General features: G+C 49.3%; 1 protein-coding gene across 2 annotated transcripts in view; it reads left to right on the top strand.

The window, feature by feature from the left end:
• Positions 1-21047, top strand: part of CNTLN (centlein) — a 2346865-nt gene that overhangs the window by 557685 nt on the left and 1768133 nt on the right. The window lies entirely within an intron of this gene.

Raw genomic sequence — 21047 nt, 5'->3', positions numbered from 1 at the left:
ATGCTTGGCAGTAGCGAAGTCATTTTTCTTCAAATGTAATACCGGCATTTTCTACAATTGTGTCTTTAACTGGAGAGCCCGGTGAGGCTGCCACATTAGCGGAAATACCTTTTACCAGCCGTGTTTTTGGAAATCTTGGTCAAATGCGTTTGGTAGTTTGGTTACAAAGGAAAAGAATGCCCAACGGTCGATTCTCTTTACATATACCTCGATGTTTGCTCTCACTTGTCAGCAGGTTTAGATTTTATTAAATACACAAAGGGGAGTATTATGCCGAACTTGTTCATTAACTTGCCCAGCTGCGAATTAACAAGTACATTTAAAAACCTTTAACAAACAAGTCAACACGTTTTTGTAAAATAAAATGTAAGACAGGAAAGAACAGCTCTTTTTAATCAGCATGCTTCACTTGACATACATAGTGCCCATTAGTCCACCCTCCTTAATGCAAATTACTATTGTAGACCTCCACACTAAAACCTAGGCTAGTAAGGCAATTAAATCTGCCATTACAACCATTACCATTGGATCTGTCTCACACGCTTCACTCTGGGATGCTTAGCCATTGTTAACTGAAAGATAAACGAAACACAAGAGTGGGTGTGGGATAAGACTCGCCTCTGTGTCTTTGATTGCATATAATCTTCATGTAACTTAATGTAACTAACTGATGTGAGGAGGATCAGCATTGGAGCCTGCCAAAGAGACGTAATGTACAAATATACAAAACAACCATTGGCAATGCAAACAGTTTGAGCTTGTGTGCAGGCATGCGAAAGTTACTGCTGTTGTGGTATTAACTGGCTGTTGATGGTAGCAAGTGCAAAATGGTGCAAGTACTTGGGCATCTAATAGTAGTGCCTGGCAAATGCCTAATATTTATACACAAGCCAAAACGAAGGGCTTTGCCAATCATTTTTTTCCACCGGATTTCAGTGAAGGAAACATATAGTGGAGTGGCTGAAGGCGGACCTGCTTAAAAAATGTATTACACTACACCAGTAGCACGTTTACAATCCCGATTAAGTCATTAACTCTTCGGAGGCTGATTTTAAAAAAAAAAAACTGGCAGGCACTTTGAGTGCCAAGTTTGATGGTAAGGCTTGGTTAAATTGAAGAGTTCCCAAGAGGAAGCGTTTTGGGCGGGAATGGGCAGAAACTTGTATGACCATGGGCAGGCAATAGGTCGGCAAATAACCAAACACCCACAAGCTTTTGCGTCCCTCCTGATATGCCATTTCTCCCTATACCTACTCTAATGGAATAGTTTTGGCTTATAGGTGCTGCTAGACTGCCACCTAATGGACCAAAATAAAAATGATCCTACCACACAACACAAAATCCTGGCTCTCCACACAGAAGACCCATTATCTGCCGTCCAATCGCACAAAGCAGGACTCAACCTGATGTTCTGCTTCCCACCCTGTACAACAGAATGCAGCTCCTAAACTACATCAATTTTAAAAGGTTGATGGTATGCCTTACCAATCACTATATTACTAGAATTCGGGTTATTCCTATTAAAATGTAAAGATAATTACCTTCTCCATTTTTTCATATAGCACTGCATGCCAGATTACTCCGGGTTCTGTATACTGTAATGGCCGTTATTACCTCACTTAATGGTTCTCATAAGTGTGTAATAAACAGCTCCATGGAATATGCATGGAACAGTGTCTGGTTGCATAGGGGAGTATGGGGCGAAGTAGGAACAGACAACCACTGGCCATGTATACACTGTTTACATGGAGTAGCCTGGTCACTTCTGCTTGGTTAGGATTCAGAACAATGCCATGGATTTTCCCCCATTGGCACTGCATCCAGTGCTTGGCTGTGTGGGTCAAAAAAGTAGTTTCGGGGGAATAAGTTATCCTTCTCATGGTTTTCCCACCTCCCCATATCCATGTTTTTGCACTTGTGCTTATTTAGTAGAAGCAATGTGATTTCTAAAAGAAACGACATGCAGAGGATACATTACACATCGCAGAGACATCCAAAAGTAGGGTGATGTTACAATTTACGATGGTCGCCTGCATGAGAATAGACCATTTGGTGGAGAGGTAGTGTAACAGAACATAGACCAAGGACAGTGTCTAGATGACAGGCATTAATGGGACATACATTTAGGGCCTAGTAACAGTGTTTACATGCATATAATTTACACATCTACTTTTGTCTGTGACATTTCTGAGAAAGAGAGGCTGGGATGATGGAAGATTGGAGGAGTGAGAGAGTTTCGGGGTTCGGGTTGCTGATGCCTCTACAGCTCAGGAGATTAACAGATAAATCTTGTAACACGATGTGCATTTGTACCGTACACTAGGATAAGAGCCAAAGTGAAACCAAAGTATGGCAGGTTTCCTGAAGCCTAGTGAGAGCAAGCAAACTATGTGTTGGAGAGATTCACAAGACACTGGACCAGCCAGTTAGGGTTGTTCCCCAGCATTAGAGTTCAAAACAGTTCATGCAGTCCCAGTACTAGATCACAATAGCGTCTTCTTCCCAAAGAAAACTAGTCCTTCATGGTTCCGTGGTTGTGATCCTATGAATCCTTAGTTTACGGAAAATGTCAGTTGTGTCTTTTAGTGCGTTGGTTCCATTAACCTGAAGTAAAAAGTTCACTTGCGGTTGTTGGAGTCTTGCTCTTCTGCCCTGAATCCTCTCAAAGTCTCTCAGCAAGAGTTGGCTTTGCGGTTGAGTCTGTTCTTCTGTTTGTGCCATGGGGATATTTTCAGACCATCGTTATTGTAGTCTGCTGCCAAGTGTGATGTCTTCTGAGTCTTTCTATTGGCTTTGTACCTGTGGGCACCCTCCACAGGTTTGGCTTTTTGCCTGGGTTTTCTATCTACTCTGGCTCTTCCTTTACTTTTCCTACTTGTCCATTGCCCCGGTTCTATGCCTAAGGTTGTTGTCCCAGCGCGCTATAAATAAATTAAAATAAAATAAAAATAAGGTACCAAGGGGAGTGTCCACATTAGCAGCTTGGTTTCAAGACTGCTATGTAATAATTCTTCAATGTACTTGGTGGGCTTGCCACTTCAGCCAGGACCATTTATGGCAGAGCTTTTCAACTCCAGGCCTGGAAGACCAGAATCCTGATGGGTTTTCAGGATATCCCTCATTAATATTCCTGAAAAAAAATTGCATACATTTAGAATCGTTGTATAAAAATGTATCTAATGAATATTGAGGGGTATCCTGAAAAACGGACATGTTGCGGGCCCTTGAGGAATTTGACAACCCATGTCTATGGCTACCATTTGGCCTGCTGTCTCCATTACCTTTGGATTTAATGGGTTTCTCTAGAGAGCACAATGTCTTGAATGTTGTTGATGGACTTGGCAACTACCAGAACTGCATTTTGGCTCCCAACTTGTCTCACTTTTCCTTGTTAAGTGCTGTTCTTAATTTGGGTCTTGCCAGTGCTCAATTCAATCACCAAGGCTCTCAGCTCCTTTTAACCTTGCTATTCTTACCTGTTATCATCTTGGGCACCATCTTCCACCTCCAGACTCATCCTCTGGTTCTGTACCCTATTAGCTTCACAGGTGCGTCTTAGTGCTTACTATCCAGCACTGGCTCTTTCCAGGGATTTAATCTCCTCCTCCTCCTCCTCTGTGTCACATCAAAAGCAACACACTAGTGCGGAACAGCTCTTGCCCGCAGGCACCTCCGCGCCATGCCTTCTATAATCCACAGATCTTTCTTTGTTTTGGGGGTTTGGATGTGCTGCACCAAATTGTCTTCCAAGTGTTGTACTGTTCCTTTCCCAACCTTGAATCCAAGGTAATCTACTCTGGACATGGCTAGATGACACTTCCTGGGGTTGACCTTGATGCCTGATGGCCATAGACCCTTCTAAAATTGGAAATTGGTAGAGATGACTCCATGGTTGCTGCCTAGATCTTACTGTGTATGTCCATGATGTTAAAGTAGTGTCCCATATATTCAAGAAGGGCCTGCAGGATTGTGTCCATGACCAGTTGAAACTTGTGTAGGGCTCCGTGGAGTCCAAAAGAGAGAAAACTAAACTGGTACAATGCCATAGGCCTAGTAAGGGATGTATTTTCTTGTTCTTCTGGTGCCAGATGGATTTGCCCGTAGTCCTTGATAAGATTGAACATTGATATGTGCCGGGCCAGTCCAATGTGTTAAATAAATTCTCGATGTGGATCATCAGGTATGCATCAGACATCAGATCTTGGCAAGGGAAGTCTTTGCACAACCTCCAACTTCCATCTGGCTTCCCCACAATGGCAATTTGGGACTACCCTTGGCTCTGTGAACGTAAACATCCCAGGCCTAACATCAACCTGACCTCCTAGTGGAAAGCTTGGGGACAGGCTTATGGTAGACCATAGGACCTCAGCCTCACTGCTTTCCATGGGTGGGGGGTGGGAGGGAGTCTCGAGTCTGTGTACAAAATCTTTTGATTAGCCTGGTTTGTTGATGAAGGGAGTTTCGTAGTTACTCTTGAAATGACTTCGGATTTTTCAAGAACCATTTTCTCAAGCCAGTTGGGAAAAGCCATGGGAAAAAATGTACTCTAGGAGGATTTTGATGGGCCCTCCATTGGTTCCTACCAGGCTTTGAGCAAGTTCACATGGTAAACCTGTGTTAGTTTCTGGTGATCTCCCTTTGAGCTGGATAACTGAGATCCTCATGCATTTTTATGATTTTATGAAGTCCCTGCTGCTTGTCTACAGATTGAAATGTGAACTAGGACCCTTTTCCTACTTTATATTTTCATACTTAGGCTTTTCTTTTGTAATGTTTTGTTTCTCCTAGGCTTCCTGTAAATGGTGTCTCAATAAGGATTGCTTTCCCGAATCTTCTTGTAGCATTCCTAAAATTTTCAGGGATTCTATGCCAGTTCAAAAGGGAAAAACCTGGTGTTAGTTTGAGAGGTCTTCTGCACCATAAAGAGGGCTAATAGCATCAGGTCATCCCAGTTCTAGATCTCTTAGTTGACAAGCTTCCGCACAAGATCTTTGTTTGCGCTTTGAAACACAATTCGAATGGATTGTGTCCTCCCACATATTCTTCATCTTTGATATATTCGAGTCTGCTTGCAGCTTGTTTTGGAATTGTGTTTTCATAGGGTCGAGCGTCGTGGAGTGTTTGTATTCTTGGTCCTCGATGGCCTACCTAGCGTCTCTCGTGACATCGACGCTGATATATGAAGTAAGCGTGATGACCGTTACCTCAGTTCTGTTTTTTCTGCATTGCTGCGTGCTTCGGAGCTACTCGCCTCAGTGAAATTTCGATTACATTTATCTACAAATCTTTGTGGAATGTCCTCGTCACCGAAGATAGGCTTCAAGCAGTGTTCAGACTGTGAATCAAAAATGTCTATCATAGACCCTCACTGCATCTGTCTATGGTATTTAGGGTCGGACCACAAAGTCGATGACTGTGGCTCGTGTTAATCCATGACTGTCAAGGCCTTGCGGGAAAGGAAGGGGAAACTCGATGTTGGTAAGCGCTCTCTGAAATCTCCGGCCCTTACCCCATCTAAAAGAAAATCATCCTCCGAATTAGAAAGCGTCCAAAACACCGAAGATGTTCGAGGTCTAGTTCATGACACTCGCCATCCTCTCCTCATAAGAAGAGTAAAAAACGACACCATAGATCCTCCTCTGGTTTCTTTTCCAAATAAATAGCTTGACTCGGGCTGAATTAGAAAACTTCAGATTGAAAATGCTTCAAGTTTTCCAAAGGCAGGCTCTGCCGAAGGAGTCAGAGAGAAAAAGGCACCCCTCAGCGTCTATTAAGACCATTAGGGAGTTTCGTGTGTCTCCTTCTTGTGCGCCTTTAGGCCCGGGAAGAGAGACTCCTCAACACAAGTCGAAGGAGTCTTCTTCGACCCACAAGAAGAGTCTGTGTCTGGCCCCTCGAAGCATTCATCTTCTATATTGAAGCCTTCATCGAAGGTATCAAAGCCGTTATGTTTGTCGCCTGAACCTTTAAGGCATGTAATCCATCTACAGCCATCAAAGCATACTAAATTGTTGGCCCATTCACTGACTGCTTCGAGGAAGTTGTCGAAACCTTCAACGCCTTCGACACCTTCAACTTCGTCAGAGCAGACAGTGCTATTGAAGACTGCAAAGCCTATGGCATACATAACAAAGTACTTTAAACCCATTCCTCGACCTGATTCCTTCAAGCAAATCCGATCTATTTATGAGGAAGATGAACAGCCCACTTTTGGGTACGAATTTGTTGCACCAAATGTCACAGAGGAATTTATCTCTGAAGAACCTAAAATGCAAAATCGGGTGGATACTCTAAAAGAGACCAGTAGCTGGGAAACCTCACCAGAAACAGAGTTTCGTAACCCAGAGATGGCTGGTCAGGCTGACCCTTCATACAGGGCTGTAATCTGTAAAGTGGCTGAGTATCTGGGGTAGTCCAAACCCACAGATACTATGGAGACCAATGACCTCACTGATATTTTGGACAGTGGTCCTACTAGGAAGGCTGTGTTACCATTCCATGCAGCCTTAAGAGTAAGGGTTTTGGAAAACTGTCTAAAACCAGATTCTGTCCCACCGGTTAACAAACTGTTAACAAAAAAATATAGAACTGCTTCTGTGGAACCTCCTTTTTTAACAGGCACCCTACACCTGAGAGACTGGTGGTCCAAGGAGCAAAAGCTTCATCAAAAGCTGCAGCTCACCTTCTGCTCAAGCAGATAAAGAAGATGGAAGGATTTACTGTTTAGCAAAAAGAGTATTTGGTGCAAGGAGCATGGCTTTAAAATGCTTGACATGACATTTGACGGGACTTCCATGTTTTAGAGAAGGGTGATAGTAGCCTGGAAAAGCTGCAATCATCTCGAACTGGAGATCAATCATTAAGGGCGACAATCGGACAACCTCAACCTTTAAATCGAGGATGGAGAGGACGTCCCTTTCGTTTTTATTCCTCCATCTCTAGAGGAACAGGACAATTATCACAAACGGGCCAAAGAGCCCCTTGTGGAGGTACAGGTAGAGGAGGAAGAAATCCCTGTTCAACATCAGCGGAGTTGGCATCAGCTGCAGGTGGTACAGCAAAATGTCTCCCACACCCACAAGTCTGTGGTAGTAGGCAGACTGTCAAGTCATCTCCGGAGTTGGAAAAGCATAACTTTGGACGCATGGGTGCCACAAACCGTAGCAGACGGTTACGGTCTTCCATTTCTTAAAAGGCCTCCCAATTGCCCCCCAAAATCCAGATCAACCTCGATTCCAGATCTGCTCCTCCAACAGGAGATTCTCAACCTGTTGGGGAAAGGTGCAACAGAATTGGTACCTGCAGCGGAGAGAAACCAGGGTTGGTACTCTGCTTGCTTTCTGATACCCAAGAAGAATAGAGGAGTGCGACCCAACTTGGACTTGAGATGCTTGAAAAAGTTCCTCAGGAAGGACAACTTCAAGATGGTAACTCTTTTGCAGATCCTTCAGGCCCTTCGATTCCAGGATTGGTTGGTGTCATTGGACCTTCAGGATGCTTACTTTCATGTGCCAATACATCAGCAGCACAGAAAGTACCTGAGGTTCGCAGTTGGTGGTTCTCATTATCAGGTTCGGTTTCTGCATTTCGGGATCACCTTAGCCCCGAAGATCTTCACTAAAATTATGGCAGTGGTGGCAGCAAGTCTAACCTGGAAAGCGATACACATCTACCCCTACCTAAATGACTGGTTTATAAGGGCTGTTTCTCCGGATCAGTCTCTAAATCATCTCAGCCGCATCTGCCATTTCCTCCACGAGCTGGGCTTCTCCCTGAACTTCAAGAAGTCCCACTTGACACCTTTATAGAAGCCTCAATTCATTGAAGCAGTCCTGGATTCATCTTCGGGAAAAGCTTTGCCACCTGAGTTAAGGGCTCAACATTCTCGTGCAGATGGCCCAAAAATTACAGAGTGCCCAACGTCTTCCGGCCTACGACTTCCATTTTTCTGGAGCCAGAAGCTCCTCTGAGAATGAGATCCCTTCAATGAGCTCTCTGATCCAATGTGGTCTAAATTCTCCGGCAGAATGACAGACCTTCTCCAGGTCCCGACAAAGGTCGCCCAGGATCTCATGTGGTGGGCCGGCCTGGAGAATGTAATGAGAGGAGAACCTTTTGGATGGAGACGACAGTTGTGACAGACCCTTCCCTCACAGGATGGGGAGCGCACATGAGAGATCTTTCAATAAGCAGACAATGGTCGCAGTCGGAGTCCATACTATACTCCATATCAACCTGTTAGAGCTGAGGGCAATGAGACGAGTGCTGATGGCCTACCTGCCCTCAATATGGAGAAAGAGTGTCCTGATAATGATGGACAACACAGTGCCCATGCACTACCTCAACAATAGAGGGGCAGTAGGGTAACTGCCCCTGTGCAGACAGGCAATGCAGCTCTGGCTTTGCACACTGAGAGAAGGAACCCCTCCTCTGGCAGTCCATATAGCTGGAAAAAAGAACACGGCAGTGGATGCTCTGAGCAGGAAGAGCATGATCTCCTACAAGTGGAAACTAGATCAGGAAGTCCTTCTGGAGATCTTTGCCCTTTGGGGAACCCCCCAAGTGGATCTGTTTGTGACCAGTGTCAACCGGAAGTGAGAGGTGTTCTGCTCCAGGGAATTTCCCCAAAGGAGAGCTCTAAGGGACGGGCTCGTGGTGGACTGGGAGTCTCCACTGCTGTACGCGTTTCCGCCAGTCCCAGTCATTCCTCATGTCATCAAGAGGTTGAGGAAGTTCAGGAAAACCATGTCTTCATTTTTCCGGATTGGGCCAGGAGAACGTAGTGCCCAGACCTTCTGGAAATGGCCATCTGCCCTCTAATACATCTTCACCAAGAGAGGACCTACTCTCGCAAGAGGGAGGTTCCATTCTTCACCTAGAGTTCAGGACCCTCAATCTTCACGCCTGGTGTCTGAAAGGGTGAGATGCAAAGATTGGGACCTCGCAGAAGACGTAATGGAGTTGTTGCTTTCGGCAAAGAGGCCAGCAACTAAATCTCTGTACCGCTACCGTTGGAATACGTTTTGCAGCTGGTGCAGGCAGAAGAGACTAAATCCTTTCACATGTAAACATCCCCATGTTCCATCTTTCTTGCTCCACCTGACCCATGCTGGGTGGCAAGTGACCACGGTGAAGAGATACTTAGCAGCACTATCAATCTTTAAAAGATCTCAAATTAGGGGTAATACTTCAAAGTGCCGATTGTGGTACAATTTATGAAGGACTTTCACCAATTTGTTTCCGCCCACTCCCTTCATTGTGCCATCATGGGATTTAAATCTTGTATTAAGATGTCTTATGCAAGCTCTATTTAAGCCCTTACATTTGTGTCCTTTGCGGATGCTCACTATGAAAACCGCCTTTTTAGTAGCGATCACCTGTGCCCTTAGGGTAAGTGAGCTACAAGCCTTATCTTCCAAACAACAAACAACCTTTTACATCCTTTTCCAAGGATAAAGTAGTTTTAAGAGTTCGATCATCTTTCCTTCCGAAAGTTGTGTCTAGTTTTTCATTTCGCACAACGTATTGTATTGCCTTCTTCTTACCCTCCCCCTCATCCATCTAAAGAGAAAGAGAGACTACATGGTCTAGACCTGAAAAGGGCACTAAGCTACTACATTACAAGGACTGCAAGCATTTGACAAGAGGATCAACTTCATCAGTTATGCTGGCAAAAGACTGGGCATGGCAGTCACAAAACAAACAATCTCTAGATGGATTGTAATGTTCATAACAGAGTGTTACTCGTTAACAGGCAAATATTCGCCCATAGGTTTGAGGGCACATTCCACTAGAGGGGTGGCTGCTTCTTCAGCTCTGGAAAGAGGTGTGTTGGTGCGAGACATTTGTAGAACGGCAACCTCGTCGTCCCTTCACACTTTCAGTACATTTTACTGTGTAGATTCCTTTTCAGGAGAGGAAACCAAATTTGTCAAACTGCTTTGCGAGTCTATCAAAGATGAGGAATACGTGGGAGGAGACAATCCATTCGAAGAACAAGTTACTTAACTGTGGTAACGTTCTTTCAACTGGATGTTCCTCCCACGTATTCTTCATCGCGCTTCCATCACCTCCTGCCTGCCTAGAATTTCGGTGTTTTACACCTGACTTTCTCGCAACGTCAAGAATGTCTCATCCTGTGACACAGCATGCAAGTTAAAGAGGGAAAAAACGAAGAACTGAGGTAACTGTCAGTGTGCGTTCTTCATTTGCCAGCGTCACCGTCACAAGGATGCTACGGAGGCCATCGAGGAACAAGACTCGACGCCGCTCGACCCTATGGAAAAAGAAATCTGAAGCATCCCCTAAGGATTTTGAAACCTTATGTTTGGCATCTGGACAACTCATTGATCCCTATCTTAAAGCCCTACTTCTCTTAACCGTAGATTTAAAAGTAATCAATATAGCTGCACAGATGAAGATTCATATGCAATATTGCAAATTCTCTATCTTGCCTGTGTTAAAATTCTATATTGGCAAGGTGGTGCCGGTCATCACTTTTGCCATGGACTGTCATTTTCAAGCTTTTGATTTTGATTGGGGAAAGAGTGAAAAGAAAATCTGGAAAAGAACTCTTGCGCTCCCTAATTGTGTTCCATTCGCTTGTATAAGGTATGAATTGGGCCTAAATTTATTGGATGCTAGAATGGAATGGAAATGGGTCTCCACATATAGGCTCATACTGGACCCACCGAAATCATCCTTATATGAGGATGTGGCAGCATCAATGCACAGCTCACATTGCCTATTCCTTAAAGATCTAAATGTATGGAGATACTATGCCAATTGGACAGTAATGTTGAAACCTTATTACAAAACCCACTGAAAACTAAGGAAGCAATGAAGCGTATGGACTGGATTAGGACCATTGAGAAAATGAGGTTGTCGAAGCTATCACCATCTTTAACACAAACAGACAAACCCAGGTCCTTTGTTCCCCTGTATCTTAAGAAATCACCTGATCCTGGAATACGGCAGCATTTTCTAAGACTAAGGCCCCGATTCATAGAATCCTGCACAGAAAAGGCACAAGCGCTGCGCCCCGAGAAAGAGCATGCGCCAGCCGTGGCGCAGAGAAAAAATTGCACGGCACGCATATTCATGGATTTCCTGAGACATCAGAAGCTGTGGCGCAAGGAACATCAAGCTGCGACAGTAACGCACCCAACCCGCCCCCATGCGCAGTAAACAACAAGATAAATGCCTAACACGGTGCAAGCCCCCGTGCCATCCCTGGTCCAGCATACAGCCCCCCTAGCGAAATAGCCTGAAAACCCTGCGCGATCCCCGCCCGCACCTCAGATTAATAGCACGAAAACACCTTGCAATTCCCGGACCCGCACCCCAGCCAAATCTCGTGAAAACTCAGCGCGTATCCCGGCCACACCCCAGCATAATCGCATGAAAACACAGCATGTATCTCAGCCGCACCCCATCCAAATCGAGTGAAAACTCAGCGCATACCCCAGCCGCACCCCAGCCAAATTGCATGAAAACTCAGCGCATACTCCAGCTGTACCCCATCCAAATCTCGTGAAAACTCAGCACGTACCCTAGCCGCACCCCATCCAAATTGCGTTAAAACTCAGTGCGTACCCCTGCCGTAATGCAGCCAAATCGTGTGAAAACTCAGCGCGTATACTGGCCACACACCAGCGGAATCGCGTGAAAATTCAGCGCGTACCCCTCCCGGAATCCAGCCAAATCATGTGAAAACTCAGCGCGTATACCGGCCACACACCAGCGTAATCACATGAAAACACAGCAGGTACCCTGGCCGCACCCCAGCATAATTACTCCAAAACACCCTGCGATCCCTGCAGCAATCCACTGGAAGCAAACCCCTCCTGACGGGACACCCACACCCCAGCCACCATTACCCCAGCCTGCAGGCAGCCCTCTCCACATGGGACACCCCAGCCCCCATCACCTGTGACGCCACCCTGCAGGCAGCCGCCACCACATGGGACATCTCCACCCCAGCCCCCATCACCCGTGATGCCACCCTGCAGGCAGCCCCCTCCACATGGGACACCCCATCCCCAGCCCCCATCACCCATGACCCCAGCATGCAGGCATCCCCATCCACATGGGACACGCCAGCCCCCATCACCCATGACCCCAACCTGCAGGCAGCCCCCTCCACATGGGACACTCCCAGCAACCCCACCCTGCAGGCAGCCCCCTACACATGGGACAACCTCACACCAGACCCAATCACCTGTGATGCCACCCTGCAGGCAGCCCCCTCCACATGGGACACCCCAGCCCCCATCACCCATGGCCTCACCCTGCAGGCAGCCCCCTCCACATGGGACACCCCCACCACAGGCCCCATCACCCATGACCCCAGCCTGCAGGCAGCCCCCACCACATGGGACACCCCCACCCCAGCCCCCATCACCGGTGACCCCAGCCTTCAGGCAGCCCCCTCCACATGGGACACCCCAGCCCCATCACCCCAGCCTGCAGGCAGCCCCACAATAAGGGACACCCCAGCCACCATCACCCGTGATGCCACCCTGCAGGCAGCCCCCTCCACATGGGACACCCCAGCCCCCATCACCCAGGACCCCATCCCACCCTGCAGGCAGCCCCCTCCACATGACCTCACCCCAGCCCCCATCACCTGTGACACCACCCTGCAGGCAGCCCCCTTCACATGGGACACCCCTGCCCCCATCACCCATGACCCCACACTGCAGGCACCCCCCCTCCACATGGGACACCCCACCCCATCACATGTGACGCCACCCTGCAGGCAGGCCCCTCCACATGGGACACCCCTGCCCCCATCACCCATGACCCCACCCTGCAGGCAGTCCCCTCCACATGGGACACCCCAGCCCCCCCATCACCCATGACCCCACCCTGCAGGCAGTCCCCTCCACATGGGACACCCCAGCCCCCATCACCCATGACCCCACCCTGCAGGTACCTTCCTCCACATGGGACACCCCCACCCCATCACATGTGACGCCACTAGGCAGGCAGGCCCCGCCACATGGGACACCCCAGCCCCCATCACCCATGTCCCCACCCTGCAAGCAGCCCCTTCCACATGGGACACCCCCTGCCCCCATCACCCATGACCCCACCCTGCAGAGAGCCCCCTCCACATGGGACAAATTAATGGTAAAGTGAGGCCCTGCTGCCCATGTGACAGTCATGTCAATAATCCTCATGGAGAATTAGTCACACAGTGACAGAATTAAAAGCAGTCTCCATGTGTGCCACATGAACAGACACTGTCCAGGCGTGTCAAGGCCTGAGCCTCAATGAGCTGCAGTACCAGAATAGATAACCTAATAAACACATCACTGCTCCTCCCATGTGTTAAGGATATGACATGAAATCATATCAAATGACATGTCATTCATAATGCGTCTATACACAAGAGTCCGAAGGTGCAAAGAGTCCGGGGAGGGGAAACACAGTGAAGACAGAGACAACGAACTTGGTAGGGCAGGTGACATTGAGATGGTGTGAAGTGGGGAAGGAGAAAAGTGCGGGGGGAAGGTGGAGGGTGCAGTGCAGTACATGGGAAGGACACCATAACAAATATAACAATTAAGAAAACAATCAAACGGCGGCCATCTGGTGGCACGTGCAAGCCTAAGTGCAGACATCAGGTGTGAAGTGCAGGTAGGGTGCTGTTGGCATACATAAAAAAAATCCCAAGTGCGGGGGATGCCAGGGAGGCAGTGCGGATGTGCAAGTGGTGGGCGAGGGGACCTTGGCCCAAGTTCAGAGGGTAGCCAGGTGACCAGTGCAGATTCAGACAGGAGTTCAGCAGGGCATAGGAGGACCGAAAGCACAAGCAAAGAGGAATGACTTCAGTTCTGATTGAGTACATGGGAATCGGACAGTGTGCTAGGCACCAAAACTGCTGCATTGGTCTGCCGATGTGTAAAAACAAAGTAATGGCAAAATTGCATGCCAGTGCAAGATGCAGAACAACACCAGAGACAAAGATAACTGCACAGACCCATGCTGGTGAAGGGAAAAGCATGACATGTGCGTTATACAGCATCGAGCAAATCCTGGGCAAATATTGTGAACATGTTACATTCCCACAGTCGCCACACCCACCACCCTCACAAACACAGTGAGGGCCAATACAGTGATGCTGCACATGTGAAAGCAAATGCCACTTGACCGTGCATACCCAAACTCCCACTCATCGACTGGTCAGCCACATGTGTATATTCTCCACACAAATGGATAGCAAACATGACACATGCATGCAAGTAAGCACACACATGACTAACGATGGTCAGTACCAGGGACACCAAACCAACCAACTAACAAAGTGGCATACTGGAAAAAAAAATTCAGAGAAACATTGACTGTGAGTAAACAAAATAAATTATATTGTACAGTCATATTGTGGTCATACACACTGTAAATGAAATTGCTAAATATGTACATGAAGAATTCAAAAGAAAAAGAAAATATCCATGTACATAAAAGTTTTCTCCAATAGCAGCAACATGAGAAAATAAAACCATTACCACATGGTAAACAAAAAATTTGAAAACCCAAGTAAACAAAAAAAATACATTGAGCAAAGTGCACTCCAAATAATAAAATAAATAAAAGGAAAACCACATGTGAACAACTATGTACAAAAAATGGAGTAATGTCCAAAATCTCCAAATAGTAAACAAAAGCAACGAAAACATACTTCTCCTCACCATACCTCCTCAATGTTCGGCCAGGGCATCATCATAGACTGCGTCCAATTCCCGTAGGCGGGCCTCCACTCTCTCCTCGAGGGCTTGCAGGGACTCTAGCAAGGTCCTCTCCATCCCTTCCCACTCCCTGCAAGTATCCTCGAGGACCTCAGCCCGCCTCTCTGCCTGACGCAGTGCTATCTCCGCCCTGGACATGGCGAGTCTCGCATCCCATGCCCGCTGCCTCTCTGCCCCGATTTGCTGCCCGTACCGCTCCAACACGGAAGACATCCTTCGCCGAAGGTCCACATTAGCAACCTGCCTGACGCCAGATGCCTGCCTATATGAGATGATATGCCCTGAGTATTGTTGCCTCCTACTTCGAGCCTGCTGCTGCCTAATTGCCCGGTGTCTGCTTCGTAAGGACAGCCTCCGGGCTGATGACATCACCCAGGGCCGTCGGGCCGTGCCCTGCTCCTGGGTGCCTGCTCTCTCCCTCCATTGCCACAGCTCTTGTCGTAGCCTGAATCAGCGTGGTGACCACCTCGCCTGATCCAACGTCAGCTCCCGACTCAGGCAGGGATGTGATCTTCACCAGACAGGCCGCCGTGAGGGGCACAGGTACACAGGGAGCCTTGGTGGTATATTGGCCGGAAGGGGCCAGGGAGGACGACTGGCGCACAGAGGAGCAAGACGAGGAGGGGGTTGTACCCAATTTGAGACCAGAAACGTAGCTAGCCAGTTCAGGAGACTCCAGACCTCTTTGTGATGATGTACAAGCATACGAATGTATGCCTGCACATCATCACAAATGACGCCTATATGCCTTGTGATACCGACTAGCAGCGGTTCCACCCTGTCCCGAATGGCGAGATCGCAGGCATTAGTGTTTCTGTTTGTGTGGAAACATCAGACACCTGCGGATGAGTCTGGCCTGAGGCATGCCGGCAGGTGCGTACTGGTGCATGCCCAGTGGCAGGATTAGGCACAGGCACCTTCACGGCGAGCTGCACTGCCTCCTGCCCCTGAGTCTGGACTGCACCAGTCACACCCACCTCACCACCGTCGGGCCCCATGGACTGGGCTGTTACGGCCTCCTCCTCCCCCACCAACCCGGATGCGCCTCCAGCATCTTCCACAGTGGATTGCCACTGTGTGAACTCACCTGTCTCCCCTCACCCCCTGTGCTGAGGAGTCCACCTACACCTTCGCCCTCTTGGACCTCCCCTCAGCAGCTGTGGCCGATGTTTCAGACACGGCACCAGTCTCCTCGCTCTCTGATGATGTTGATGCCAGGGGGCGTGACTGTGCCCTGCGTCTCTGCGCGGTGGAGGCATCCCTGCTGCCTTGCTCCACAGCACCTTCTCCGTCGTCTTCTTCCAATGCTGCTGTGGATAAGGAGACATAGAACACATACATCAGGGTACTGTACCTATGTGTGTTTGGCACAAAACATATGCACATGAAGTACACTGACAAAGGTATCAACCATTATCACCCTCCACAACACACAGGTACATGCAATGTACATACATGCACATATATGTCTGTCCTTCACAACAGACAATCACATCCTTGGACATGGCACTGTCAGCACCTACAAATTGTGCATGCTCCTCACATACACCTGTCACTTACACTGACTGTACAGCAGGCACTCAAATTGCAGGGCATGTGGGCAGTAGGCACACACAGTGGGCAGGCAGCAGCAGATGGCTCGTAGGAGGCAGCTCAGTGCAGTAGGAGGCAGGTAAATTGGCTGGTAGACAGGGGCGTGGGTCTTCGGTGTTACTCACATGGGCAGCCGGAAAAAGAGTGACGGGTTCTCTGCACGTGAGGAAACATCACGTTAGCGTGAAATCAGAGGAAAGGGCCTAAGCGCCTAAGTTACGTGACACACGCTGAACGTTGGGCATTCGCTTTCAGAATCGGGATGAAAGAGTGCGTAGGAGAGCATCACACGCTTGTGCGAGTTAGAGCGGACGGACGTGTGGACTTCGTCGATATTGGCATTTCCACGCAATCTTTTCACTACTGCGACAGTGCAAGAGTCGCGTACGTATTTTGCATACTGTGGGTGCCCCTGTGTGTCACGTACCCCCACTCTTAACATCACAGTACCTTACTTGTCCTTCGCGTGTGCATTTTGTGTTGCTGCATGCCACAGCGTACTGAATAACGTTTATTCTTTTCACGTGAGCTATTGGGTCGCGTACACATATTTTTAATTTTTGGGGTGCCTGTGAGTTAAACATCCCGTTTTTTTTTTCCCCCAGGGTTTACATTGAGCTCTGCTGGAGTTCACTGGTACGTTTTACGTCACGTGCCCAGGACAATTGATAGCAGTGCTTCCCATTGCACTAATCCATCAGTGGCATGAGTGGGAGGCAACAAGTGGGAAGGGAGGCAGAGGTGGCTGAGGTGTCCGAGGTTGTGCAGGGAGAGCTATGCCCCCACCCAACAGGGACAGGGAGATACAGCTGATGCTGACGTCCCCAGCACCCAGGGTCCGGGAGCAGCAGGGTCATCTGCTGTCCACACCAGCCAGGCTTAGGGTCCCCCAGCCAGGCCTGTAGTGGTCACGGGTATGGTCCACTGAGACGCAGGGGCAGATGTTGTGTCCAAGTGGAAGGGACGTGCAGTGAAAGGTCCTGGCACCAGCACCCGGGGTCCAGGAGCTGCAGGGGCATCTGCTGTCCACACCAGCCAGGGTCAGGAAGCTGCAGGGGCAGCTGCAGCCCCCACCAGCCAGGCTCAGGGTCCCCCAGCTAGGCCTGTAGTGGTCACGGGTATGGTCCACAGAGACGCAGGGGCAGATGTTGTTGTGTCCAAGGGGAAGGGACGTGCAGTGAAAGGTCCTGGCACCTGCACCCGGGGTCCAGGAGCAGCAGGGTCATGTCCACACCAGCCAGGGTCAGGAAGCTGCAGGGGCAGCTGCAGCCCCCACCACCCAGGCTCAGGGTCCCCCAGCTAGGCCTGTAGTGGTCACAGCTATGGTCCACAGAGATGTGGGTGATGCCATAGCCCAGTCCACCAGTGCTCCAGCCTCTACTGACCCAAGTGGTCCCAGCAACACAGGGTCTGCACAACCTTGCAAGAAGGCGAAGCGTGCAGTAGCGGAACAGGCTCAAACCCAAGGCACAACACAGGGGACCCCCACGGCGAGGAAGAGGAGCTTCAATGATGAAGAACTCCAGATCCTCGTGGACTACGTGCCGGTACACTACAGTGACATGCTCGTGCAGGCAGGGGCACTCATACGCCTGCTCAGCGTATTGCCCGCTTGCAGCGAGTCATGGACAGAATCAACGGCTTGGGCAATGAGAGATGCACTGCTCCTGAGGTTGTAAAGCGTTGGAATGACCTCAGGCGCCGAGTGGGTGCCAACTTTGCCTCTACTCTGGAGACTGGAGGTGAGTCACCACGAGAGGCCGATGAACTCGCTCCACATGAAGATGTCATTAGTGAGATGATTGATGTGGAGCAGATCCAAGGCATGGGAGACCTGCCAATTTATGAGGAAATGTCCGGTGAGTGATGAAGCCTGTGCATCCAGGATGTGTGTATGTTGCTTGAATTAAGTGTTATGATTGTCTGGCACTTATGCCTGCTTTTGCATGACTGCCATGGGTTAAACATGTCATGGTGGACTGACACGTGCTTGTTGTCCTGCAGACTGCATACAAATGATGTGCTGCACACAGTGACAATCCTCATCACCATACCTGCTCCCTCCTTTCCAGTCACTCTCTGGCCAGCCTATCTTGGCCCTCTTCCTGCTCCAACATGTGATCCCGGATAGCCTGTGATAATCTTCCACTCCACACTCGCCTTCTCTCCTCACATCTGTGCCGTCTCAGAGATGTCACCCTACCAGCTGCACCTCTTCAGAGGTATTCTTCCTTTCCTCTCCTTCCCCCAGCAGCTCACTGTCTCCAGAGGACTGGTCATTCCCATGGAGGGCTACTGCAGTGGACTCTTCCATGATTTTAGTGCTTCTACTCTTTTCCCTCTGCAACTCATCCAGAACAGGACTGTGAGAATTGTCCTTTTGTCTTGGTGCCAGGTATTGTATCTCCCCAGGATGGTGGTCATGGCACTGGCCCCCAGTGGCTAAGACTGTTCAGTTCAAAACCCTGTGCATTGTCCACAATGCCTTATGGGTCCTGGGCCCGCAATTCCTTCAACTCTATCTTCCAAATTAGCTGCCTTTTCATGGTCTTAAATCATCCCTCTCCTACTCCCTCCGGGTCAGTTGCTTCTCCTAGTAAAGAGTTGGTGGTTGATGTCTATCTTCGGCTGGGGCCTCCCTCTGGTACAGCCTCCCTGCTTCAATGGAACTGGGGATGAACCTTCTCCGGGTCTGGAGGCACATCTGATGCTTCCTCATGTGTTATGCTTTCTCTCCTCCTCTCCCCTGCTGGAGTCCTGAATGACTGTGAGAATGCACTAGTGACCTGCCCACACTCTGATCTCTGGCACAGGCCTCTGAGCCACCGGTTGAACCCATGCACTGCATACCTGGCATCTCCCGCACTTGAGGGCTGTTTACTGTATTCCTACAACCCACTACCAGCACTTGACACCTTATGTCTGCACTTACCCTTACCCTTCCACTTCCACCAGCACGCCACATTTTCGTTACTGATTATGTTGTTATAATTCTATTTGATACCGTTCCCATGTACTGCACTGCCCCCTCCCACTTCCAACCCCAGGTCTCCCCTTCACTTTGCCTCTTCATTTGCGTAATGTCAATGTGACCCAGCCTTATGGGAACGGTGTGTCTGGCTTCACTCTATTCTACCACCCTTGCATTGTTGCACCTTGTGACATTTGTGTGGTCGGACTTTGTGAATTACATGTCATGTCATGTCACATCCATTGTACATGGCTCTGGGACAGTAGTCATCAAGTTCCATCTCATGCTATTTGACAGTTCAGGCATGGCTATGCTACGTGGCATCTGTGTACTTGCCTCAGTGATGTTAGTGACTGAACTATGCCAGTCGGGTGCTTGTGTGTGAAGCAGGTGCTATGCACCATGCACTGCATGTGGTGTTGAGTCCTTCCACAAACGTACATGGCTGCTTTCATGCTACCCATCCCTTGCATTAACACTGCAAACATACAGGACTTTGTGCCATGAGTGAAATGGCATGTTAATGTGTTGCAGTACTACATTGTGATACCTATGTGTGTGGGCTATGCTATTTACATGGCTCTTCATGTTTTTTTCTGTCCATGTGCAGGTGATGAGGCACTGGATGCAGAGGAGGTGGCCTAGGAAGAAAAGGATACTGAGCCGCCACGGAGCAGCAGTGGAGGACGTGGTGTGGCACGATAATCCGCTGGTGCTACAGTACATCCCGGGTCTGACTCCGTAGATTCCACCTCTGATGAAACCTGTGGATCTGCTGGTGAACCGGATTTGGATTCCCCTGCGACAGCAGGTGAGTGCATCAAGTGTTGGTGCTGTTGTGGCCGAAACATCTGGGGCGGGTCACGTCCCCTCACTGGGCCAGTCAGTGTGATCATGTCCGTCTGTGGTGGTTATGGCTGCAGGGTCACGCCCCACACTATTGGCTCCTGGGACAGCTGAACAAGGGAGGGATGCAGTCCTGCAGCCACAGACAGCGGCATCACATCAAGGGCCATGTTCCCTTTGGTCAGGTAGGCGTGGGGTCCGCCAACGCGCTGGACGTGTAGTGGCTGGCAATACTGTGTGGGAGCAGTCTATGTATATTGTTGCACAACAACAGGGTGCTTCATATGGGATGTTGGCTCAGGGCATGCATAGGGTGGCCAATTCAATGATCCTCCCCAGAAAGACAGGTGGAGCACCAGCTGCAGGCATTGCGGTCCACATGCCGCTCACACAGGCTGCACATGGAGGCCAACAACAGAAGCCGACGGGTGGTACTGAGGGCTCTGGAGGCATCCCTGGTTGCAGAGGGTCAGGCCATCAGGGACGCCCTGAGGCAAGAGTTTCTGACCCTCAGAGCTACACAGGAAGTGCTAGAGGCACCCTGCAGTAGACAGTTTGAACAACAGATGCAATTGTTGACTCGTACCATCTCGGAGGAACTCCGTGCATCCCGTGAGGTGTCCCATGTGGACCTCCAAGCCATCATGTTGCAGATGCATTCATCTCAGTCCCGCATGGCTGCTGCCATGGAGGACCAGGCCAGGGCTATGCGTGCTGATCCTCCCTTACCACTACCACCTTCTACTGCTACACCGGAAGGTGGTGACAGCAGCGACAGCTCACCCGATCCATGGTAGCCGTGCAGCCCATGAACCCAAGGAGGTTTCTTTTTTCTTTTCAACATCCACACATGTGGGTGTTGACGTGCAGCCTGCCCCTTCACC

Source organism: Ambystoma mexicanum, chromosome 6p (assembly GCF_040938575.1).
Source record: "Ambystoma mexicanum isolate Mex_15411 chromosome 6p, UKY_AmexF1_1, whole genome shotgun sequence".
Lineage (NCBI taxonomy): Eukaryota > Metazoa > Chordata > Amphibia > Caudata > Ambystomatidae > Ambystoma > Ambystoma mexicanum.
The sequence above is the reverse complement of the archived record's forward strand: the minus strand, read 5'-3'. Positions and strand labels throughout refer to the sequence as shown.